Below are 26,229 nucleotides of genomic sequence, written 5' to 3' on the forward strand. Positions count from 1 at the left end.
CAGCTTGCTGGCAGCTAGATAGATAACTTTGAAACCAGTTAACAGCATCAGGGTTGATTTATTAAGATTGAGTGGACAGTAACTTAGGATGGGAAACTGTATTGAATGCTTTAGACATGAGTGAAAAGACTGAAAACACTATTTTGCCATTGTCTCTGAATTTATTTATAGTATTAGTGAAACTTGGAGCTGTAGTAGTACTATATGGTCGGAATCCATGCTGCGACGATGAGAGGAGATTGTTTAGCAGGTGTTTAAGTTTAAAGTGGATACATCTTTCCAGAATTTTAGAAAGTGGTGAAAGTGTAGCAATGGGCCAGTAGTTCTGCTGAATTGCCTCCTTTGTGTAATGGTGTAATATATGCAATTTTCCAAATAGTTGGGACATATTATGTTCGAGCGGTTTATAAGTGTTGACACAGGGAAGGCAAGAACAGCTGCTGTTAACTTGCCAGCAGAATATCTAAAATTATTTGCTGCCAGTGAAGTGGGTTTCAGTTTCTTTAATAGTTTTGCAATAGTTTGTTTTCGGATGGTCTGAAATGAGAATGCATCTAAAATATTGCTTGGATTGTTGGGTGTTGGCATTGTAGGAGACTTGCTATTCTTACTGCTAACACACTTTCATTGAAAAATGTTAAATTGTTCAATATTTTTTGTGTTATCAGGTAAGTTCAGGGGGGGGGTTGTGGTTTGGCCAGGATGAAGCATGTTATTGATTGTGTTCCAGAAGTTTTGTGGATTCATTCTGTGTTTCCATTGTAAATTAGAATAGTGTTGTTTGTCTAGTTTGCTGTTTGACTCCCAGAATAATCTAAAGTGGTAGTTGTGGTAAGGTAAATGCTAAAACTCTTTGCAAGCCACGTTGACGACTCTTTGCAAGCATACATTGAATACTCTTTGCAAGCCTACGTTGATGAGATATTTAGTAGTTGGCTATCATTCTGCTTTTCAATGTTACTTAAAGGCTTTTGCTCCTATTGCTAATGTCAAGGTCTTCCTATGGTCCATCAAGCTACAATAGAATGACTTCTACATTTAGAAATGTTAAATATTGAAAAGTATAACTCCAAAACTGTAAAAGAATAAGTACAAATGGTCAGTGATGTGCTGTGGCTAAAACATACTGGGATTGATTCTCTTACTCCATTATCAAATGAAATGAATAAATAAAAATTCTCTCCAGTTGCATAGTTATAAATGCAAGTACAAAATATATTTCTGAAGGCCAACTTTTAATCCAATTACTGCATTCCAATCATGTTTTCTTAAAGCATTGTATGCAATCTGTTTTATATCTTTAGTACTGAGTCAAGAATTCTGTTACAACTTTTGCCTTCATATCCACCTCTTTCCTTTTATTTTTCCTGATAATTTGTGGGTGGTAGTGGAGAGTTAATTTTTGATTTGCATTGCTCAAAAAGATGTGTGAAGCAATCCCCCAGTTCACCTCTTTAGCACCCTAATTACCAGTCCTCTAACCCACGTCATTCAGTCACTAGTTCTACTACATACTGAATTATCTTGTGTATAGTGTCTAACCCTATTCAATGGACAGTTTGTACACTGGAGAACTTTACCATTAGCCAATAGCCCTTCAACAAAATGAACTTCTGCTGAATTTCATTCAGTTTCTTCCTAACTGGGTCACTTATTTGTAAATGAACAATACCTAGTTCATCCAGTGCATGTCCAGCTATAGTTTTAATGATGTACTTTCTCCCTCTTTGAAAATAATGTGTGGCTTGTACCTAAGCTTCCCATTTCGTCTTATCCACACATTTTCCTTTTAATCAAGGCCACTCAGCAGTATGCGATTTCTTCTCCTTTAGGTTCTGCTGTCACAGTATTTTGGTTCACAGAACATGTCTATCCAGGTCTACTTCAGAAACCCAAATGCTCACTTAACTTCCAAAATGCCAAGACAAGAAGGCCAACAACTGCACAACACTGATGTCCCAGAACACAAACTTTGTAGTCCAGGTAAGTAACTGTTTGGCCATCCTGACAAAAAAGTAAAACCAAAGGAAAGCAAACCCACCCATCTGGGGGGGGGGGGGTGGCTGTACCCCACACCCCCCCAACTAAAAATACCAACTCTGAGATCGCACTACGGCGGGGGTAAGGGCAAAGTTCAACAGGATGGCCAAACGGTTGCTTACTTGGAGTGGAAAGTTGGTGTTGTGAAGTTGTTGGCCTTTTCATCTTGGCATTTTGGAAGTTAGGTAAGAGAGTTCGGGTTTCTGAAGGGGACCCGTCTAACCACCTAGAATAGCAAATAAATAAATTTATAGGTTACTAGGCAATCAGTCTGCATAACTTTTACAAGCCAATAATCCATATTCAGAATTCCTTCTACCAGCTTTGTATTTCCACTGAGTGACCTCCAAAACCTCTTGTATCAGAGGCACATGGGATATATGCAAATGATCCTTATGAACATCAGGTGTTTCAGCTAATTGGCGATTCTGAATGCCCATGCACTGTTTCAGAATCGCCAATTAGCTGAAACACCTGATGTTCATAAGGATCATTTGCATATATCCCATGTGCCTCTGATACAAGAGGTTTGGGAGGTCACTCAGTGGAAGTTCTAGCTTTGCTGGAGTTTTCATTTTGTTTTTACTGATTGGTTTTTCAGTGACCTTCTCACTTATTGTTTTACCAGCTTTGTATTTGTAATTAGACAGCTTTGTAGCAATATATGTTTTGCTGTCACTGAAACTATCCCAGTCAGCTGTTGCATGTATTCTGAATACCTCCAAAAATCCTGAGTAATGTGGGCACTTTACAGGTCACTGTGTAGGAATTGTAAGTTCCTTGAATCCTTGACCAGCACTGTCCAGACATGGGTGGACATAGATATTATAGCAGTGATGATAAAAGATCATGACAGAGGGTCAGAAAGGAGTATTTAATGTTTTTAAAATGGGTGATCCTTGGGTGCTACATTCAACACTGTTAATCTTCCTAAAGGCTTGTTTACTTACTAGTGTGAGTTTTTTTTTTTTTTTTTTAACAAAAAGTCTGATGGCTGCTTATTTGACTACAGTGGTATTTTAAGATGCGTTTACTTTATGGTATTTTGCTCTCCATCATAAATACTGTTTTCTAGGTAAAATGTGGTTCTGTCTTGAGTTTGCTGCTATTTCACTGCCTTGATTTTCAGCTAGCAAAGCTACTTCACACATGCAGTCACATGTACATGTATTCTTACATTCTCAGACTTGATACAACTTTGTTTACTGTGTGCTAGGGAAAGTTAAATATTTCAGTTCTACCTGTTTAATGTTCCCTCTCAACAACTACCTAAACCTCAAAAGCCTCAGTAATGTAACCTAGGAAACAAATACTGTCAGCAACCCCCATGTTTCAGTAGAACATTGAAGTGCTCTGGTTTTACTATTGATCATTGGGCTTGTTTGGCTATTTTTTTTTTTTACCTTTTTTGTGCTATTATAATTTGCATGCTTTTCGGTGGCTTTGTGCACTCATAACTGCCCACTGCTAAATGACCCAAACTACTGATGTGAAACTATTTTATACCAGATTTGACAAACCTACTAGTCTAGAAACACCTGAAATAGAAACCTTTTTGCATTCTTTGACTTACTGCGATAGGCCTGCACTTGTTTTTGTCATTTATTATAATCGGAGATATAATTGCTTTGGCTTAAACTCTAGTGAGAGTGGAGTGAGAGCCTAGCTAGTTAAAGGTCTTATTTGTGTAATCCTGAATTTTGCTGTTTTATTATTGACCAGTGGGTTTATTTGAATAGTTGTACCTTTTCTGTGCTGTTATATGTTGCCCACTTTTGCGTGGTCCTGCTCATTGCCAAATGCATTTAACCAGACACTTTAAGGTTCTGAGTGCCTACATCTGTAAACTTCTCCGTAATTAATTTCTCCACAAATTCTTGGTGTACTTGGTCACAAGTTGCCTGAAGAGCACCTGGTCTGCTGAAAGAAGTGCATTGCTCTGTGTCTTGACAGGTTGTTCATGTAGACTGATTCCCACTTCAGTAAATCCACTCTAAATCTCATAGGTACTTCTTCAGCCTGCTTCAGTAAACAACCTTTACAACCATCTCTGTTAGCCTGAAACGCCCTGAGATAAAGTAGAAATTGCCTCATGTTTACTGGCTACTACCTAGTAAAACTGTGTGCGCGATGAGATGGTTATGTAATGTTAGTAGCGGGAAAGCTCTACAAATAAGCATGCTGTCAGTACAACACTACAGCACATTAATCCGACCACACACAGCTCAGACCAAACGCACAGCTCTACATATGCTGGGGCTCTTAAAAGTAACCCACCTAAACCACAAAGGGCTCTTTAATGTTACCTGAGAAACAAGTACCCTCAGCAACCTTACAAACGCAAGGCAGGCAGCACCCACCATGGAACGCATTCAAGAGTCGCATTCTTTCAGGTCAAAAGCCCATAAAGCAAACCACCACACACAGTTCAATGTTACTGGTGACTCCATAGTGAGATGCTTCACTCACTAGGATGTGCAAGGGCAGTCAGTTGCTGTCCGATGTCAGGGTTCACCACATCATCCAAGCACTCAAGTCCTTGCACAAGAAGTGCACACATGATGAAGTCATTATGCATGTGGGTGAAAATGTCTTGCGATGTACATCCTTGGACTATATGAAGACAGACATGAAGGGAACAGAATGTGTGTGAAGTGGGTATGAACTTGGCTATGAACTGTATTTTACCATCACCAAGAATGATGATGTAATATGAGCAAAACATAACTAACTTCAACAATTGGCTTAGCCTTTGGTGTAATAGTGGGTACAAGGCATATATCAGCTTGGGATGAGATGATAGTCGAAGTTGCTAGGTTCGTAGGTACCAGACTAGATGCCCTTGCTGGCCATTTTAAGCCTAGTCAGTTTTCCTCAAAAGTGAGAATTAAACCCTGTACTTTTTGTCTATGGATTAAACCCCTTCAGCATTAATGCCACCCCCTTAAACTACAAACACTAGACTTGTCCAGGATTTGAACTTGGGACCTCTTACCCTATACGAGAATCATACACTCCACACCCCTTCCTCCAAACTTCCATATATTAATTAAAACTTTCCCCACTCCAATAGTGCCTTTTTTAGGCAATATTAGTCTTCTAAAACTAGGAAAACAAAAACTGCCCCAAAGGATTCACTAAGCAAAAAGTATTTCCAGTAAAACAAAAAACGTGTTTAAGGGGGGAAAAAATCATCAAAGAGCACTTTCGTCCCAAAAATCTAATAGTGGTGAATTTTTTTTGCTTAAACATGTTTGTTTTACTTGAGACTCCCTACTGCATGAATCCTTTGTGGCATTTTTTTTCCTGGTTGTATACTGCCATTAGTACTTTTGTTTAGTTATGTTGGGAGTTTTAGAAGACTAATAGAATCCAGACAGTTTTTGGGGTAGTGCTGCTAAATGGCACAATACAAGAAACTGAAGGAAGTCGTCTGGAAAATCAACTAAATACTCGAAAAAAAAAAATTCAGCTGTAGGCAGACTCCAACTCCAGAAGGGAAGCCACACACCAAAAAGTTTAAAGCATAGTGAAATGTGTTAATTATTTTAAAAAAATCCATTTATAAAAAGAACACCACAAATATTACAAGGAATGATACAAAAGTTTGTTGGCCGTTTGTTTTAAAACTGGTATTAAAGATATGCTGTTGTTGATGCATGGAAAATGGGTTCCATCTGACTTTGCCATGCCATTTCACTTAATTCCAGGTAATCCTTCCATGAACCCCCCCCGGTTTAGGAAATATCTCTAAGATAGTGAACAGAAAACGTTTAAACCCACAACATGATACTGAATGCTTGAATAGGGCATTAGTCCGATTGCATTTTGAGGTATTGTAGCTGTGCTCGTATATTCGATTTTTCAACTGCCTCTCAGTCTTGCTAATGTAAAAGGCAGGAGAGGAAGAGCAGGTGGCAGAGGTGTACCAGTTCTGTAGTCGTACAGTTGCCATCTTGTGGAGACACAGTTTTTGACTGGTTTATATAATTGTATTCTTTGGCTGTCGCTAATATATTTGCACTGAGCCCAGTTACTACATTTTCTAGTCCCCTTATTCATTTTCTTGTTTGCCTGACCTGGTTCCAAAATATTTTTTATTTTTGCTCTTTTATATGTAAATGTTGGTCTTGGTCCTACAATTTCCTTCAGTTTTTCATCACTGGTTAAAATACACCAGTACTTGTGAATAACATCCTTAGATGGGAACTTGCATTATATTAAAGAATTAAAGCCATAGTAAAATCACTTTTTTGGGCTAAAAAATCACTTTTAATAGTCCCCATTAATTGTCAAGTCCATTTGGTAAAGCCTTGCCATGTGCATTATTCTTCTAAATTGTAATGTGTGGGATATTTAAACCTACACCTAATAATGGTTGGTACTTCATCCCCCATCCATTGAAGATTTTGTTACTAATATTCTTCATGTAATGAGGATAATGTCTCTTCAAAAATGCATTTTCTAGATGTTTCCTCTCTATCAAACAGCCTGTTGTCCGATATCCTCATTGCCAATTGGACAAATTGGCCTTTCGCCAAACTCTTTTGTATATGGGGTGTGCTATTATAGTGCAAGTAACCGCTAGAGAATGTAGGCTTTTTGTAAATGTTGGAAGAAAAACCATTAGGGTTGTTTGAGTATTGTCTAAGTAATGTATCTGGTTTGGATCAAAATGGTGAGTGGACTTCAGAAAGTGGGTTGAATATTTAATAGAATTAATGAGATCTGGGATAAACAATGGATCTCCTGTCCACAAAATAAAAATATTCATGAATCTTAAGTAAAACTTTAATTTATTCCTAGAACTGGGATCCAAATATGAGCTGCCTTTCCCATGTTCATAGGTTGGTACTAGGCTATCAGCCCTAGGGCCTATACAAGCCTAGCCATAACAATTCCCTGACTATTTCTTCCCACATTAATTACTAAATTAGCAAAAATGGGGGTGCTCTCATAGCTACCCCTTTATCTGTGTGAAAATCTCACCATCAAACCAATTATTCTTCAGGACAATTTCCATACAGTCCACTACCAAACCTAACTTGTGATGTCAGAAAATCAAAGTTCAACAGTGCATCATGAAATGGATCCAAACCTGCATCTTGAGGGATGCTAGTGAAAAGGCCAAGGTTTGATCCTCCCTAAAAAATCCCATGAATCTTTGAGTTTGGATGCCTTGCACTGGTTTTAACAATTATATTCAGCAAATAGATGAATTTTAGAACCTGCAGCTGACACGATTGGTCTAAATGGGAGGCTGTGAAGATCATTCTGTATTTTTGGAACACCAAACGTAGCTTGTATTCCTGGTTGGGGTTCTTTAAAAACTTGTATGTTTCAGGATCTAGGGCATGTTGCAACAAGCCATCCTCTAGAAACTGGTCTATTTTATGATTGGACAAACTGACTTCATTAATTTAGGCAGTGGTATAAGATTTTCATCTCCCCTGAATAATTTAAACTATCAAACAGCAACTCCGCCACCCTTGTCAGGTTTCATAACACATACAGAGTGGTTCCTTTATATCTCATCCAAAGTTTTTATATTCATCCTTGTCTGGTTGTATTCTTTTTAATTTCGTATTACCCTGAGCATGCTGCCTGTATACATCATGCTCACAGGTGTTAGAAAACACCTGAACTTATAGGGTTTTGGGATAGGCATGGCAAGGCTTTTTTTCTTTAAATTAATGCTGTTTGGAGGCAATTCATTAACATTTCCATGATATTGTATTGCAAAGTTTAATTTTCTGATGAATAGTTTAAGTTCAAAATATCAGTTCAACAGTAATTAGGTGTGGGAACAAAACTTAATACATTTTCAAATAGAGAAGTATTCATTCGAAACAGTAACCCCACTATAATTATAGATCATGAAATTTTCTTTTTACAGTTTCAAGATAAGGCTTTAAGCAAAGGTAATTATAATTATTTTCAACTCCAACGTCCCCTGCTTGCTCCTCTCCCCTTCCTGTTCGTGCCCCTCTTGTAATACCCCCTCCAGTCTCTAGTTCCCTTGAACTGTATTGCTCCCTGGAAAACATGTGCATGTGCTCAGAGACCTGATTCAAGACCTGTGAAAACACCATCAGTGTAGGGCTTCATTGCCTGTCACTCAGAGCCAGCACATTAGATGGAAGCACTAAAGGCAGAGGTGTTGCTATATTCCTAAAATCTCTCCTGCGGATTCTTGACACAAGATAATGATCTGGAACTCCATGTCTAATTTACTATTTAGAAAAGGCCTCCTATCCTAGCTAACTACAGGGCCCCATCTGTTCCCCCCCTTTGCCCATAATGTCTTCCTAGCCAGTACAGAGTCCCTATGTGTTAAGCCAAACTCCCTTGTCCTATGAGACTTCAACTACATGTCCATAAACTTGGGGGCCTTGCAAGTCCTCAAACATGCATGCAGAGAGATTTCTGGACTACTTCATACAAACTCTCTCTTCAGCAATTAGTCCACACCCTAACCAGGGGCAGTAAAGTCTTCAACCCAGCCCTTATTAATATTAGGGAGTCCGACCCAATCTGTAGTAACCTCCTCCCTGGTCAAATTGGACCACAGGTCAGTCACATTCACAGTAAAACTGAAACCTGAAGTGTCCTCCAGTACCTCAGTGTTCAGTGACTATGCAAAGTGTAATCTGTTTAAACTGAGTAATGGTCTTGCTAATTTCAAAAGCCCCTTCCATCTCGATGAACCCATTGTCTATGCAGAATCCTTTATTGCCAAATGCTATGAAGATGTAAATAGTTGCATGCATTCATTTGTCCTCAGAAACAAATAGTGCCAAATTCAAAAATACTTCCCTGTAGTAGAACTCTTATAGAAATGGACTATACAATAAAATAAAAAAAATATTGTATGCAAAAAGCTAATACCCACAAAGTCAAAAATATTCTTGCTGAACTAAACAAGGAACCACTAAACAAGAAACCTCCAGATCCTGGTTTAATCAACCAAAGCCAGATCCGAGGTAAAATAGTCACTCAGGTGAAAGATAACCATAAAGCTGCTTTTAACTGTTAGAAATCACAGAAACAATCCAAATAACTGCACTGAGCTAATAGCAAATTATATCGCATACATACACAGAGAGGACATAGCAAAACTACTGGTGGACAAATTCAGCTCAAACTTCACCCAGTTGCTTCTCTAACATTCTCTGACCAAATACCTGCATCTACTTCCCCCTCATATCTCCCAAGTGCAAGTTCTCAAGGCATCATCTAAGGCCAGGAATGCTATCACTATGGTAGTGGACAAACCAAACTGCCTACTGGTTAGCTTGAACATGACTTGTCAGACCCTCTAGAGAGGCTGTTCAATAACAGCTTTGAAACCAGCTTTGGGCTGGAGAAATATAGGACAGCAACAGTCATTCTCTTTCGCAAAGGTGGGGCTACAATGGATCTGTGTTTTAGACTCTTAAGCCTGACCATTCTCAACTGTAAGGTTATGGAAGGGATAATTATGGAGCTGATGAAGTAGGTAACCTAAAGATTCTCCACCCAACCCAGTTTAGATTTGTCAAGGGCAAGCCCTGCATACTTAGTCTGGTCAGCTTCCTTGAGAAAGTCACAATGAACGAGGGCAGAGCAGTGCACATTGCATAACTGGACCACACACATGCACTGTATATAAACACTCAACTAAATGCAACTGCATGTATGATTTCATTTGGTAGCATATAGGCTCACAAGTAGAACCCTGGAAGTAAGGGTGGACAGCCTTTACTCCTGCAAAAGACCTGTCACAGGTGGAGTACCCCGGAGATCAGTGCTTGAGCCACTCCTGGATTTTTTCTCAGCAGTTAAAGCTAATGTTAGGTTTTTGTGGCTGACCCCATTTGCAGGTGACTGCAAGCTTGGTGTCATCATAAACTCCCCAGAGGACACCAGGATCCTACAAGAGGACCAGCCCCAAAACAGCTGTTAAACAGTCTAAAACTAAATGCGAAGAAATGTAAAACTGTAAACTTTGGCAAGCATGACTCCCTTTGAGACTATCGCATTGACAACTGTCCCCTGAAAATTGATCCCGTAGTTATATCTGGGAACCTATGTCAACAACAAACTGTCCTTTAATCACCATGCATCTACTATTGTGAGGAAACACTTTTTCATCACACAGCCTGTATCTGAGTTTAGTGCCTAGATCCAGAGACACAATTGTTCTACTGGACTTGGCACTCATTAGGCCAATCATGGCATATAATGCCCCTCTTGGTATGTACCTTTCTAAACACTTGTCACAGCTGGAATGACTGCAGTGCTTTCTCACTTAAAGCAAGGGCCTAAATCATAAAAACTGCTGACCAACTCAAAGCCTTGTCTCTCCACTGGATCAGACAGGCTATTGAGAGGTGATCTCTGCCTTGTATATACATTCTCAACAGATCTAATTCTATCAGGTATATTGTATATTTGCTAGTCCAATTGTATCAAAATTTTCAAGAGACCTGAATCTCTCTGCAAAATGAACACAACCTGTTTGAGGGATAGGTATGTATCACAGATGCTGCTGCTGTGAAGCAATCTTCCACTCCATGTAATGCAAAGTACTTCTCTTCCTCCATTCAGATGTAATTTGGATGAATAGATGGTTAACTAGTCCCCCCTGTTTAGCAACACTGGCTCTCCTGGGTAAGGGAAACATATAATTACCTCAAGAAATGTGTGTTCATCCCATACTTGGATAGTCGTATTGCAAAATACAAGGGCTAATAATTACCATGGGAATGCAAACCTAGGGTTCTTAAGATCCTCACAGATCAATAGCCAATAAGTACTTGTGAGCCTGCGTAAGACTAGACAGCTGTGTGATGTACAGGAGGAAAAAGCCCTGACTACGCTGCATGTGATCAGAATTTAATTGGCTCAAATGCTTGAAGGAGAGATGGCCAACAAGTATGTGTGAGAGAAACCACTGAAAGCTTCCCATCCATGGGGGAGCGATGGAGCTGTGATTTGCCACATGGATAACACCTAGCAGGTGCACAAGGTGAATCCATCTAGTGGCGTTCATAGTCCGTGCTACCATTACTGAATTTACCCTTTCAAGCCAAAGGGAAGTCTTGTGTGGAGACATGTGGAGACATGCTTCCCCTTGGTCAGCAGGCTCAGAGGACCTGCCAGGGAGAAGATGAGGTGTCCCTGGCAGGAACAAATGAGCATTAGAGCTCTTGCCTAGCCATGGAATAGATGGCTCCTATTCCACTACAATGAATGGGCCAGTTAGGTGGAGGTAGGGGAGCCACTGGGCATGACCCTGGTGTGTGTGGGGGGGTAAATACAAAAATATTTTTAAACAAAAAAATTAGTCTGTGAAAACCTGACGCTAGAGTAGACAGGAAAGAGTGGTGTGCCTAAACCATAAATCATAGCAGTTTAGATGAATGCTCATGCAAATTGCTCTAGTGAGGGAGTCTATGGCTGGAGAATATCTTTTGCTTAAGGAAGCATTCTGAAAAAAACATGCTTCACAGCCCAGCTTCGTGTTGTAAAGGGATAAAATATCTGTCTGCGTCCCATGTGACATGTCAAATTAGTGGCAAAAGTAGAGGGGAGTGTGCATCAAAGGATGGGGATTTGACTGTTGGCTTACTATCGGAGGGGGGGGGGGGTCTTGCTCTCTGCTTTGATGGTGCATGCAGGGATGTAGGTTTCTTACTGGTAGTAAGCAGAGCCTGACATGCCTATGCTGCTTGGTCCAGAGGGTTGTGTGTGTGTGTGTGTGCATCTCCCAAGAGCAACAAATGTGGCAATAAATCCAGTGTCTGCAGACTGGCTCCCGCCCTAATATCTGACATTGTGCCTCCACAGGAGAATGTGATTGCAAGACTGAAGGAATGGAATAATTCAGGTACAAGAAGGGGAGGGAGGAGTTGGACTAAAACTTTGGATCAGCACAAAAACGATAACTAGAGAACTGTCTTCTCGTTTACTGTACTTTGTAGTAGTTTCTTCTCCACAAACATGTATGCAGTTATGATTTGCTTACTAATGGCTGTGCCTTTAGTTTGAGTCCGTTGTCCAGATTCCTAGAATTTCCATTTCTGATCATTTTTACAGCTCTCTGCCTTCAGCTGTAAGTGTGTGTGTGTGTTTGTGTGTGTGTTTGTGTGTGTGTGTGTGTGTGTGTGTGTGTGTGTGTGTGTGTGTGTGTGTGTGTGTTTGTGTGTGTGTGTGTTTGTGTGTGTGTGTGTTTGTGTGTGTGTGTGTGTGTGTGTGTGTGTGTGTGTGTGTGTGTGTGTGTGTGTGTGTGTGTGTGTGTGTGTGTGTGTGTGTTTGTGTGTGTGTTTGTGTGTGTGTTTGTGTGTGTGTTTGTGTGTGTTTGTGTGTGTTTGTGTGTGTTTGTGTGTGTTTGTGTGTGTTTGTGTGTGTTTGTGTGTGTTTGTGTGTGTTTGTGTGTGTGTGTGTGTGTGTGTGTGTGTGTGTGTGTGTGTGTGTGTGTGTGTGTGTGTTTGTGTGTGTGTGTGTGTGTGTGTTTGTGTGTGTGTGTTTGTGTGTGTGTGTTTGTGTGTGTGTGTTTGTGTGTGTGTGTGTGTTGTGTGTGTGTGTGTGTGTGTGTGTGTGTGTGTGTGTGTGTGTGTGAATACAAGTTTTAGGGTGTTTCACATTTTCTCAAGGTTGTGAAACCATGCATTTAATATATTTAAGAAAAGGGGGTAAGAAGGTGAAGGGAGACTTGCACCCCCTACCTGGCAACATTGTCAGCCTTGTCTTGAGTGCTGTTTCAGGACATTGATTTGGTCAGTTGTGTATAAAACCCTTAGGAGTCTATCTTTCAAAGAAGTCATGCATTCATTTCCAGAACTTGCCTACACTTGGATGACAGTCCTAAATGGAAGGAGAAATATCACATGTATTAACATTTAAAGGTTAAGTCATTGCTAAGAAAATGCAGGAGTGAAATTGTGCATAATGAACTTTTTGCCAGTGCTGAAGTCTTGTGTTATTACGAGTCACCCGTACATGTGTATATTTTATATATATATAATTTTACAGCTGCAGGGAGCCATTCTATTAATAACTTTTGTGAGACGACAGCAGTCATGGTGCTACTGTTCTACAAATGGACCCATTGGAGAAGTTGGACACAAAATTTAAAATTAAGCAAAATAAAAGTGCTAGTAAATTAATTCTCAAAGTCATTTTGAAAACTCTAAAATAATGTGCAAGAATTTAAACTTAATAATGAACACGGTCACCAAAGTAAAGGTTTCTCTGGCTGTGATGAGAAGTCTTGCAAATATTCTTTGTCTGTTTAATGCATATTCATGTGACCTGCTACTGTATATAAGGTGAATGTGTTGTAGAGTCTTAGTCCTCAGGGTCTATATATCTTACTTTAGAAAAATAGTAATGCTACAAGTATGCATTTCACATGGAAGCTGCAACTGTGAAGTCAAAGTTCAATAAAATGTTAGATCGTGATGTGACATTTTTTCCCCAGAACAGAAGCATTTAAATGCATTTCAGTGAAGTTAAGATATTCAAAGGTGCTGCATTTAGTAGTTTCAGCCTACTCTGACTGTAATGACCTTCATTTTAACGGGTAATGGTATATAATGTTTTGATTAAAGGGTAACCAGTAATGATATTTGCTTAGATCATTCTTACTTTAGGCCTGATTATTGGGACTTCGGCTGCAAAAGGCCTGATGTCCAGCTCAAATTCCAAAGCTCAGTCCCCTTGTAAGTTTCTAAATGTGGCAGATACCCAACCATCCGGGACATTCTGAGCATAAAACTGACATCTTTTGTGAAATTGTACATTTTATTGCTGCAGTTCACAGTGTATAGTCAGTCTCATTTTGTCCATAGTCTCAGCTTTAGCGGGCTTATTTGGGGCATGATGTTGCTCCCCAATCTGGTGCCCCTCAGTGGGGAAAAAAATCCATTCTCTGATCTGGTGCCTCTCTCGGGAGCATCAGGTCCTAATTCCCTATGTTTTCAATTGCTCTACATGAAAGCTCCCCCTTCCCCACAATAAAAATCTCCAACTCTTTTATTTATTTTTTTCTCCTAAGGAGGATAGCCAGGTCCTAAAGCCCTCATGCTCTACAGCCCTCCCTCAGATTTACATGAGTTTAAAAAAAGAACTGTAGATCATGCACCCAACATCTTTTGTCTGGGACAACTGCATACCTCTCAGCTGTAGAGATTTTTACCTCATATTTATTTCCAGTGTTTGGTCTGTTTTTTCATAAAATTGTTGTTTTCTGGCAAATTAGTGTCAGATCATTAGATCGAAAATGACAGACATTTGAGTTTGACTTCATATCCTTCAGAAAATTCATGCTAATGCAAAACCTGTTGTATCAAATTTTTAAATTTGTAAAAACAATATTTAAAAATTGTCCCTATTTTTGGGCATTTATCCCACTTATATTCATGTCTTTGCCCAGATTGTTTTGCAGGCAGCTGGATCCTTCTCACACTACCCCTGCTATCTTTCTGCATAGTATGGTGTAGGGTGCATGTTTTAGAGCTCAGAACAGATGGTACCTAGATGAGATTTTTCCTATTTTTGTGATGCATCTTTCGGCTTCTCCCGGTTAGGGGTCGCCACAGCGGAACTCCGGTCCGCTAATGATTGGCAGTAGATTTTTACGTGCTGAGTTGCCAGCTATGATGCACAACCTTCAATGAAGGTATGCCCATTCACACATGTCTCCACACAGAAGACGCTTTAGCTGAGAATTGAACAGGACAACGTCTTACTGTGAGGCGACAACGCTACCGCAGTACCACCACCGCAGTCATTATTTTTGTGATAGTTGGTGATTTTGGGGCAATTACTATTTGATCTGATATTTGAACATATGTTAAGGCATACTAGAGCCCAACAAATGTAGATGAATGTTGTAAATTAATTCCTCAAATGAAATGAACAAAGGCAGACACAGCAACAACACAAATTGGATAAGAACACACCCAGAGGTAAAGAATCCAATAAAAGTTTTAATAAACTGCAAACAGCACAAAAGGTAATGTAAAGCGCTTTTCATCTAGTCGATTCACTAGACTTCCTCAAACAAACTCGTAAAAAACAAGCACCAAGTTTAAATTAAAAACTTTTCCCTCCAAAACTACATCAGCTTATCAAACACATTGTTCAATTAACATCAATTAAAACATTAAAGTTTTATAACAGTACTCTAAACCTTGTACTTAAAGTTGAACAGTTTTTTTAAAAAACATTTTATGAAAAACCTTAGTTGTCATAAAAACCTAACCTAGAAAACCAAGACATGAAAAGTGGGTACTACTCATAACCATATCTCTCAACTGTCCCTGATTTTGACTCAAATTTTAACTCTGTCCCTCTTAATCCCTCCTAAAACTAGTGACTTTTGGAGGAAAGGTGGTGAATTACACTTAATGAATAATGACAATAATTAAGAGTTATAAAATTCTTTTACTTCAGAAAATGTGTATTAATTCATATGCTCTGATTCTGTCAATGTTTCAAGTTAATAGCACTAATATTTTAAGTGTCCCTGATTGTCCCTGATTTTTTCTTGACTTGTCCCTGATTCTGTTGAAATTTCTCCCCGATTGGTTGAGAGGTCTGCTCATAACCCTTATAAATATAAATGTTAAATTAATATAAAACATTTTTATAAAAAACTTTTTTTGCATATCTACGTATTATCTACTAATTGAGAACACAAGAAATGGAGATGACCTCATTTAGACCTGGTTTCCTACTAGAATCCAGGCTAAGTTGCCATAATACTTTATCTAATAGTAAACCTAAAGCACCACCCCTATTGTCCATCAAAATCTGGCCTATCACCCTAAATGAAAAAGAATGCCCTGGGTTACTATTACAATGTCTAGCCAATGCATTTTCATTCCTTCCTTTAGCAATGCTATAAACATGTTCATAGACCCTCTCTTTCATCTTTCTGTCGGTCTTACCAACATAAAAGCGTGGGCATAACCGGCATTGGGCAAGCTATATCACAGACCTAGTATTACAATTGTACCTACCGTTGACCCTATAAGACCTATCCCAAATAGTAAATATATAGCCAGACGCCATATATCTACAATAGTTACAAGCCTCACACTTATACATGCCAGGGGTATGTGCATAAATCTGCCTAGGGAATTCCACTAAAGATTTCAGATTCCTACCCCTCTTGAAAATAACCGATGGGTTGTGGCCTATTTTATCAGCAGTTTCTTCTTCTATTGAAAAAAGCCTCCAATTCTTAGACAAAATATCCCTTATTTTGTAAGCATCAATACTATATTGTGTGACAAAACTAGAGGCAAAATCCTTTGGAGGGAGCCAACTGTATTTCCCAGTTTACAGAAAGTAATCTCTGTTGATGAAGCTGATCTCTCTCCTATTCATTTTTGCCAGCATTTGATCATCTTTAGTACAGTAGAAATTAAACCACAGCCAGATGGTATAATACAAAATGAAGAAGTCTTCACTAAAATACTGATCCCTTGTATTTTTCATTATCTGCTTCAGTCTGTGCTCTTTGTTCTTAGTGTTTCTCTTTGTTTTGCATTTGTTGTGCAATATTCATTTTAAGTTTAATTATTTTAATGTTTTAAAACTTGAGAGCTTTACAATTAACCTGAAAACTCGAGTATGTATGCACCAAGAACAGCTGCAGCTCCATTTCAGTAAACCATTGCTATAGTAACGCTTGCTGGTAAAACTACAGCACAGCGATACAAAGGTAGTATTTAAAAAAAAAAAAAGTTATAGGATTATTTTGCATAATATTTATATCTCTACTTTTTTACATGAGGATTGCTGATAAATGCAGAAATGCATTATACCAAGGGTTCACCATCTCACAAAATTTGAAATACTATGCTAAATCATTTAAAAGGTAGCATAACGTTTTGCATCAACATCACATTTTCTGAGCATGAGTAAGTATGAAACTCTGTTTTTTGGCATTATTCATTACTATACCGACATCGAAGTTTGCCTATGCAGGATCCCATTACAGTATTGCTGTCCATGGTCCTGCAGTACATAATTGAGATTGACGGTATTGGCCTATGCCTGACTTAGCAGTAATTATGTCCATGGTCCTGCAATACATAATTAAGCTGTTTAAGACCGAGTTGGCCTGCACTTCCATTAAAATGCAACTTTTAACCACTTCAGTTTGCTTCCCTTTAAACCTGCCATTGACATGCCTGCTGCCTGTTAAACACTTCCTAAAAATGGCCCTATATCTGTTTCAGTAGGCATATCCACAATTGGAATGTCCACAGAGGTTCATTAAAGGAATATAAGGCGGAATTAAAATGTCCTGTGCAGACAGCCTCAAGGCTCTATATCTGTATTCTGTCTCCTACAGGCTTTTTGAGGGGAGATCTATGCCTGGCATACAGGGCATTGTCAGATCCCACTATGCCTGGCATACAGGACATTGTCAGATCCCACTATGCCTGGAATGCAGGGCATTGTCAGGTCCCACTCTGATCGACCTCTTGCATATCCATAAAACAGACAGCACCAGAATTACCCATTCTAAAGACCTTGCCTGTGATATAAACAGGACCTGCTGAAGAGATGGGTTAGTCTCTACCTGTCTATGGAACAAGGCTCCCCATCCATGTGAAGCAGAGTTCCTCCCTAACCCAATTCAAGTGCAGCTTGGACAATTGGATGGGAAAATGGAAATGAATCCCTAGTTTGGCACCTATGTCTCTAATAGACACTGGTAACCTGTAAATGGTTAATCTCCAAAGCCCACGCTTACACTTATCAAGGGTATCAGAACTTGTCAGAGATTTTGGGATGCATGGCTAGGCTTAAAAAGGCCCTTGTGGTTGTTAGCCTAGTAAATACCTATGAACCCATTAGTGACAACTCACTAAAAGGACTGCCCCTCCTTGAAAATTAAATGTCCTTGAAAAAGTGACAGTTACCCTGTGAGCCTGCAACCACTATTTCCATCAAATATTTTAAGTGGAAGGGAGCTTTATTGGTAGCAATCATATCTGCAAGAAGAGCATCAAAACTTCAAGCCCCAATGTATCAAGAAGCATTCTGTGTCTGCCTTTGTAAAACATTGACTGAATTCCTCCTTTAAGCCAAAAAATAGTCACTGAGCTTTCCCCTAAGCAAAACTAATTACCATTTTTATCTCCAGTCTCCAAAATTGGGAAAAGGATACTACATTCCTTGGACACACAGTGCTAGCTAAGATTGTTTTTTCCGAAATTTATTTGCAAAAAAAAAAAAAAAAATTTGGTACTCCAATCAGTCATTTGCAGAGGGAAGGGCATGTCCAAGTAGACAATATTTGAAAAGAATTGATCACTGTATCCTGTTCCATTATGTCTCCAAAAGTTAGTGTGACTTGTTAAAGTCCACAGATTTAAAAATACTACCACTGTGGCTTTCCTCAATGGGTGACTGCTGTAGAAAGCAGCTACATGGTCCTCTTTGTTTTTAAAGAACTACAAACCTAGATATCTTTCCAAGGCTAGAACTGGGTTTCTGTGGCTACCTGGCAGGTCATGTCACAACCTAGCTTTTGTTTTTTTTGCAGACAACCTTTCTTTAGTCTTGATTACTAGGACGACATCCAGAGCTCGAGTATAGAAAGTGTGAGCCAAACAAAAACATACTGCTATGGTATGTGCATAAATGTAGCAGCTTTCAAGTAGACTGCTGTTGCAGATTTGCCTGCCCAACATTCTCTGTTTCAGCATCTTAGGCTGGTGTGAGATACCTATATTATGGTAATTACCATACCCTTTCTGTTACAGGGCCTTGGGTCTGAATAAATTTAGGAAGACCTGTGTCTATTATCCCTTTCCTCAGCTTTGGATTTGAAGTTCTTTTCCTCCTGCAGTTTCAGGGTAGATGTCCTGTAGTTTTTGGGAAAGAAATCTCTGTCAAGGGCATGCTTTTATACTGGGAGCATCCTGATGTCCCTGATGGATGGTCACCTTTCACACTTAGACGAAAGTAAGTAGCTTTGGAAGTTGGGATTTATGTCTGGCCATTTGTTGCTAAAGTCCCAGTAGTCAGGACTATTGCAACATTGATCTACTTAAACATGGTACTATAATGGTAAAGTGTTGCAGAAGTAACTGTTCTATTACCAAACCTCTTTTATTATTCTGTTTCACAGGGAAAGTATTGTTCATGATCTATTTGACTGACATATCCTTGAGTTATGATCTGTACAACCCTCTGACTTGTAATTAAAATGTTTGAAATGTAGGATTCAAAAAGAATTGGATTTATTTTTGCTTTGAGTAAAATTTTGAAAGAAAAATGTAAAGCAAAACCAGTACCTATTCACTGGTTTTCAGTCCTGAGTGGCAATATTGATTTTTTCAGTGAATGTTATGGAAATGTAAAAGCACTAGAAAAAACTGAGTGATCTTTTACTTGCAATAAAAAACATATAGCCATGTAGTATAAATACTTTTAAAATGTTCATATCCTGCGTTAGTAGATGCACATACATCTTAGCCCATCTGCAAATGCATCCAGAGGATTGTATAAAAATAACTTTGCTTTTTCTGCAGAGATTCTAATGGGCTTTTGTTATCCATTTGCAGCTATCATCGAATTTCCAGATGATTTGTTTACACATAAGGAACGACAGTATGGTGGAGTTCTCCTTCATATTTTCTTTGTAAGTAAATTTTGATGTCTACATTTTTACAATCTGTTGTTGGAATGAGAGCATGTAACATGCAGTGCTCAGTAGTAAACCAATTCTGCATATAAATTGTGTATTTTTTTTGCAAATGTTTTCCTTTTTATTATTTGAGATGTGTCCACAGATATCACATAAATAACAATGTTCTAAGCACGCAGTAAATCAAGCGTGATTTGGGCTCCCAGATTGATAGCAGCCTGACTTTTGACCACAATGTTGCTTACATTGTACGGAAAGCTTTCTGCATGGCCCACCTCATGAGTAGGGGGCATCTCATCCAGGGACAAGGTCATAACATCCCTGTATTCTTCCCTTTTAAGGCCCATTATTGAGTACAATGCCCCCCATTTGACATGTACCTCGCAAAGCACATGCAGCAGTTGGAGAGACCACAGAGGTTCCTCACCAGGAGAAATTCAGGGCCTTAATCTACCATACACAGGCTAAAAGCCCTATCCCTCTACTGATGTTCATTGTGTTACACTGCTGCAGTCATCACACTAGGGGTTATCTGCAATCAGGCGGTCCCGCAGTCGGCCCAAGTTCCAAAGTCTTGGTCCGGCGTCTATTGTTGTCGCTTCTTCCCTGACGTCAGTGCGTCAGGGGTATAAAAGGCAGCCGACGCCATTTTCTTCAGTCTTTCTTGCTGCGCGGTGCTCGAAGCAGAAGCAGTTCGCAAGTGCCGGTCGGCCGACTCCTGAGATTTTCAAATCGAATTTCAGACCGTCTTCAATAAAGCTAATTTCTCCATTGGGGAACCTTTTCTTGCCAAGTGGAGATTGCAGGGCCTCCAGAGCCTTTATCTTTAGGCCCTTCTGACTCCATGGCTGATGGGGATTCCGGTGCAGTTGAAAGCCCATCAGTTGCTGAAGGTATCTTCAGACCGACTACACTTACTATTAAATCCTTTGCAAAACTGAAAACTCCATTCAAAGTAAGGAAGCCTGTACAGCAGTCTCCAGTACAAGGCCCCATGCCTAAGAAACAGATGCTTAAGATGGCCGAAGACTTAATTACCCTAATCAGGGGTTCCCATCCCCCACCTGACAAAAGGCCTAGACAGGAGGAGGACTACGCTTCTTCTGACCAGGTTTCCCTTACCTCAGATTCTTCTGAGGAACAGGAGTACTCTTTTCCCCCTTATGAAGACTCTGATGCTGAAGAGTCTATTCCTTCAGAATCTCCCCCAGAAGACTACTCTTTTGGGGAAATTTACATACCCATAAGGGAACATTTCCACTGGGAAGGCCAGGATTATTCTGATTCTAAGAAAAGGCTCAGAGAGCCCCAGCACAGACCCTTTGCTATTCCACCTGTGTTAGACATTGTGGATGATGTTTATTCAGAATCTAGCCTTAACCCAGATTCATTACCTCCTGCACCAGCCAAACCAGACAGCTACTACAGAGTTCCTGACTCACATAAATTCCTATATAAAAGCCCTGTTGCTGACCCAGAAACCATTTCCCAGGGTCCCAAAGGGGTTAAAGCTTCTATTGCTAAAAATCCTGTACCGTCTGAATGGGATTCTAGAGCACTAGACAGATGGGGAAAGAAAGTATATACCTCAGCTACTCTAACTATGAGGGCCTTAAATTGCCAGTTTCACATGCTGAAATAACAATATTTGATGTCTCAAAACAAAAAATGAGCACTCGTACAGAGCAACCAGATTACAAGGAAATGCAAGATTTGTTGCATGCAGCAGAACAAGTGGGAAAACATACTTTGCAATGTGGATTTGATTCATTGGAAGCATCTTGCAGAGCAGCTGAAACAGGGTCTGTCATTCGTAGGCATGCTTGGTTAAAAGAACAAACTTTACCTGATCGTGTTAAAGCCAAGTTATTGGATGCACCCTTACAGCAGGATGTTTTATTTGGTGTGAAAGCAGAAGAGATTTTAAAGAAAATGGAGGATAAGGCAAAATCTATGCAGACGGTCAAGGATTTTTTACAGGTCCAACCCCCTCGTTTCAGCAGAAATTGGCCAACCAAAAACTGGTCCTTTCCAACTTCTGGCAGACCTCAGAGGGGCAAATACAGACGCCCAAGGGGCAGAGGTCAGCAACAAGGCTCTTACAAGAAGACTGGTCTCAAACTATCAGAAGACAATCACAATGACTTACCCCTCAGACTGCCGAGCAAATTACTCTTGGCAGCTCCCTTGGGAGGAAAACTTGCACTTTTTGCAGACAATTGGCACATCATCACAAAAGACAAATGGGTCCTAAATATTGTAACTCAAGGATACAGGTTCCACTTTCACACTTTACCAAGGATAAAAGGAATGCCAAACCTGCCATCAAATCAAAGGGCAGAGGCTCAAAGACAAATTACAGCACTCATGGACATGAGAGCCATTCAACAGGTTCCTACACAGAAGCAAGGACAAGGATTTTACTCAAGACTCTTTCTGGTTCCCAAAAAGGACAAAGCCTGGAGACTCATTCTGGACCTTTCAATTCTAAACACATACCTTGAAGTACCCAAATTCAAGATGCTCACACTACAGCAACTTCTTCCCATGCTGGGCAAGAAGGCTTGGCTAGTAACATTGGACCTCAAGGAGGCATACCTACATGTCCCTATCAGACAAAATTGCAGAAGATGCCTCCAATTTATAGCAGGTACAACTCATTACCAATTCTCTGCACTGCCCTTTGGCTTATCTACTGCACCCAGGATCTTCACAAAATGCCTGGCACCAGTAATTGCATACTGCAGACAAAGAGGAATCCAAATATATCCATACCTGGATGACTGCCTTATTCAAGCAGACAGCAAGGACATTCTTTTAAAACATCTGGCGTTTGTAAAAAAAAAAAAAAAAAACTACTAAGTTGCCTAGGGTACACAGTAAATGAAAAAAAGTCAAAACTAGTGCCCTCACAAGACATAATATTCCTGGGTGCCAGCTTAAATACAACGGCCCAGATGACTTATCTCACGCCAGACAAGCAAGGACAACTGACTCAATACTTCAAAATGATGGCAACAAAGACCCAACTCCCTGCAAGAAAAATTCTGCAGGCCTTGGGATTCATGGCATCTTGCATACTACTAATACCATATGCCAAACTGCATATGAGGAAATTACAATGGTACCTGAAAAGCGTATTGACTCAACACAGCCTCAGCTTGGAAACAATAATACCACTAATTCCCTGCCTTCAACTGGAGTTTCTATGGTGGACTCAGGCATGTCACCTCAACAAGGGTCAGCCTTTCACTTTGCCCACAGCCAGGCAAACAATGACAACAGATGCAGCGGAATATGCCTGGGGTGCACACATGGCAGGACAGTGTATTCAGGGCAAATGGTCTGCAGATCAAATGCATCTCCACATCAAAGAGATGCTAGCTGTACAAAATGCCCTAACAGCTTTCAAGGACCTCCTGCATCCAGGACAACTTCTAATAAAGACGGACAACACCACAGTGATGTGGTACATAAACAAGGGGGCACACATTCCTACCCCCTGTGCAGGCAAGCAATGACCTTGTGGAACACAGCACTGACCTACCAAGTTCAACTACAAGCACAATTCCTGCCAGGAAAGAAAAATACATTGGCAGAAACTAAGCAGAAATATCATGAATCCTCACGAGTGGAAACTAGACCCACAAGTATTCACAATGATAACTCAAAAATGGGGGAGCCTAGACATAGATCGGTTTGCCTCCCCCGAAAACTACCAACTGTGAAAGTTTTGCACAAGGACATACTACACTCTAGTGGACGCCCCCTCATTCAGTTGGAAAACACCAACAGTGTATGCCTTTCCTCCACTGCCTCTTCTGGCAAAGGTGCTGCTAAAAGTCAGATTAGAGAGGCCACATTCCACCAGGGCTACAGCAATATCAGCAGCCTTCCTCAGAGAGGTACCAACCAAGGATATTTTGGAAGCTGCAACTTGGAGTTCAGTGCACACCTTCACCAAGCACTACCCCTTAACTCTATACTCAAAAACCAGAGCTGGCTTTGCCACTGCAGTTTTGCAGGGCCTACTAGCTTCTCCAAACCCTGTTTAGTACCAACCGCCCAGCCTTAGCTTTGGGATTCAGCAGTGTAACATGAACATAGTACAGTTTTGTACCTACCATAAATGTAGATGTTAGTGTGTTCACACTGCTGCAGTCCAGGTTACCCTCCCACCTTCCCCTCTTTTTATCTGGGTTTTATCTATAGCTCCCTGTTTATACAATCTCTAAGATGTATTTCTATATGGTGTATTTGCTTACAGCTGTAGCTATTGTTTTCTACTTATGTAATTTACTTAGGATTATGTATTGCCTTCCTATTTGGGGGCACCTGACATCTGGGGCAAGAAAAACTGAAGAAAATGGTGTCAGCTGCCTCTTTTATACCCCTGTCGCACTGACGTCAGGGAAGAAGCGACAACAACTGATGCCGGACCAAGACTTTGGAACTTGGGCCGACTGCGGGACCGCCTGACTGCAGATAACCCCAAGTGTGATGACTGCAGCAGTTTAACATGATGAACATCAGTAGAGGGATAGGTACAAAACTGTACTTTTAATACAGACTCCTCAGAGGTGACCTCTGTCTGGCATACAAGGCGATCTTGGTCCCCACCTTGATGGGACTGCTTGCATATCTGCAATTCAAGCTCCAGTCGAGTAACCCACACACGTGGCCTCAACCTGGTCTGTGACATCAATAGGACTTGCTGGCCAGACAGATTCTTGTCCCAGAGACTCCCCCATCTATGGAATAGACACTCTCTCCACATCAAGCAGAGTACCTCTTTACCCCTTTTTAAGCATAATCTGGTTAACTGGATGGGAAATAGGTGGAATCCCAGGGATGTATTTTCTATGTCCCTGCTGGACAGGGGCATTGGGTGCCGATTTGTTTATGTATGGGATAAACTCTTGGCTAGGCTTATAAGGGCCTCAGGGCCAATAGCCTAGTAACTTCCTATGATCCTATGAATTTTCCTAGCGTTTGTGCTGATTTTTATGACTTTCGCTGTTTTATTGTGAAAATACTAAGAAATTTAATTTCTTATCTTGAATTTTATATATATATATATAAAAAAAAAGCTTGCAAAATGACAGATGCCAGAAATGGGCAATTGCCATGATGTTGAGCAGTAATCATAGTAAGAATTTTAATGTGCCTTGCTGTGTAAGGAAAACAATTGCATTGTTTAATAGTGTGACCCGCCAATGGTGGAATTTTTGTCAGATGATGGTAAATGTGTTCACTATCTAATTTTTTTCTGTTTTTAATGGCAAGTTTCATGGAGGTAGCCAATTAAGTAGAGCAGTGCAACCTTCTCTTTTTACAAGCCACATATTCCTGCTCAGCCTGAGGGACCCAGGCCATTCTTGGGGCCAATTAAGGCATATATGTAGTTCCACTGGAGTGTCTTGTGTTTGGCCCAGGTTATATTTCTATGGAGCTGTTCCAAGAAAAATTCCAGTAGAAGTCATCTGAGAGCATACTTATAATAGCCGAGACCACTTTGGTCATGATTACTCAGTCCAGGGGTTGCAGAAGCTGTCCTCTGATGGATCACCATGTTTCTGTCTGTCACAGGATTGAAGCCATTGACCTTAACATAAAACATTTCTATTAGTGATTTAGTTTTATACCTCTTGTATGTGGGATCACATTCCTTTGGTCAGTATCTGCAGCTTATGACCATATGTAAGGGTGGGTTTATCCAGAACACTGAAACATTTATCTTGGAGGTACAGTTGCTACTTTACCACCACAGATCTGCCAAGAACTGCGTGAAAGACCAGAGATGCTTAATTCTTGCAAATAGGTAAATAACAGCACAGTATTACAATTTCACAATGGGCAGGGTCATTGTGACCTCAGCAATTAATTGTAAAAGTTTAAGGAATGTAAATTAAAAGAATCATTTGACTGTGCAGCAGTCAGCTAGCAATCAACTCTCTTGCTGCCTGGAAATCTGATATGATTTCTGATGAGACATTCTTCCAGGACATGCATGGCCCTAGCATAGTTTGATGTTGGATGCAAAGCCATGTCAGACTGAGGCCAGTTTGGGCCAGTGTGGCGCAATGTGCACCAGGCAGTGAAGTACAAGAGGTAGAAAAGTTAGCTAATTTTGTACTACCTGTTCAAATTATTGGCACATGAGTGTTATGCTGATCTATGGGTGGCAGGACAACCACAACTAATGGGTCACTCTACTGATGCTGGCCAAGCATCAGCACGTCCTCTGCTCTTGTGTGAGGCAACGGTAAGTGTTTTGTAGCAAAGCTGCATGTTTTATAAGAACCTGAAATCTGACATTAAAAAGTTAGATTATTCTTATGATACTTGAGAGAGAAAATAAACTCTAATAATCATAAACAAAACAAAAGACAAAATGAATGGCAGAATTCCAGGTCGAAGTATTTTATTGAGAAATGACATGTAAGCACTTTCACAGTAATTTAATTGCTTCCTCAGACGTTCAACAACTACCCACTAACACTCATTTAAATAGTAGTTTTACTTTTTAA

At 40.1% G+C, this 26,229-nt stretch overlaps 1 protein-coding gene across 1 annotated transcript in view; it reads left to right on the plus strand.

Annotated features, from left to right (window-relative positions):
* Positions 1-19,619: 19,619 nt before the first annotated feature.
* The window catches only part of SLC24A4 (solute carrier family 24 member 4), a 1,237,943-nt gene continuing 1,231,333 nt past the window's right edge, over positions 19,620-26,229 (plus strand). Inside the window, exon 1 of the mRNA XM_044074649.1 lies at positions 19,620-19,693. The gene's annotated coding sequence lies outside the window, so the exon portion shown is untranslated. The remainder of the gene's footprint in view (positions 19,694-26,229) is intronic.

This window comes from Protopterus annectens, chromosome 6.part0 (genome assembly GCF_019279795.1).
Source record: "Protopterus annectens isolate FY-2018-M chromosome 6.part0, PAN1.0, whole genome shotgun sequence".
NCBI classification, from domain to species: Eukaryota; Metazoa; Chordata; order Ceratodontiformes; family Protopteridae; genus Protopterus; species Protopterus annectens.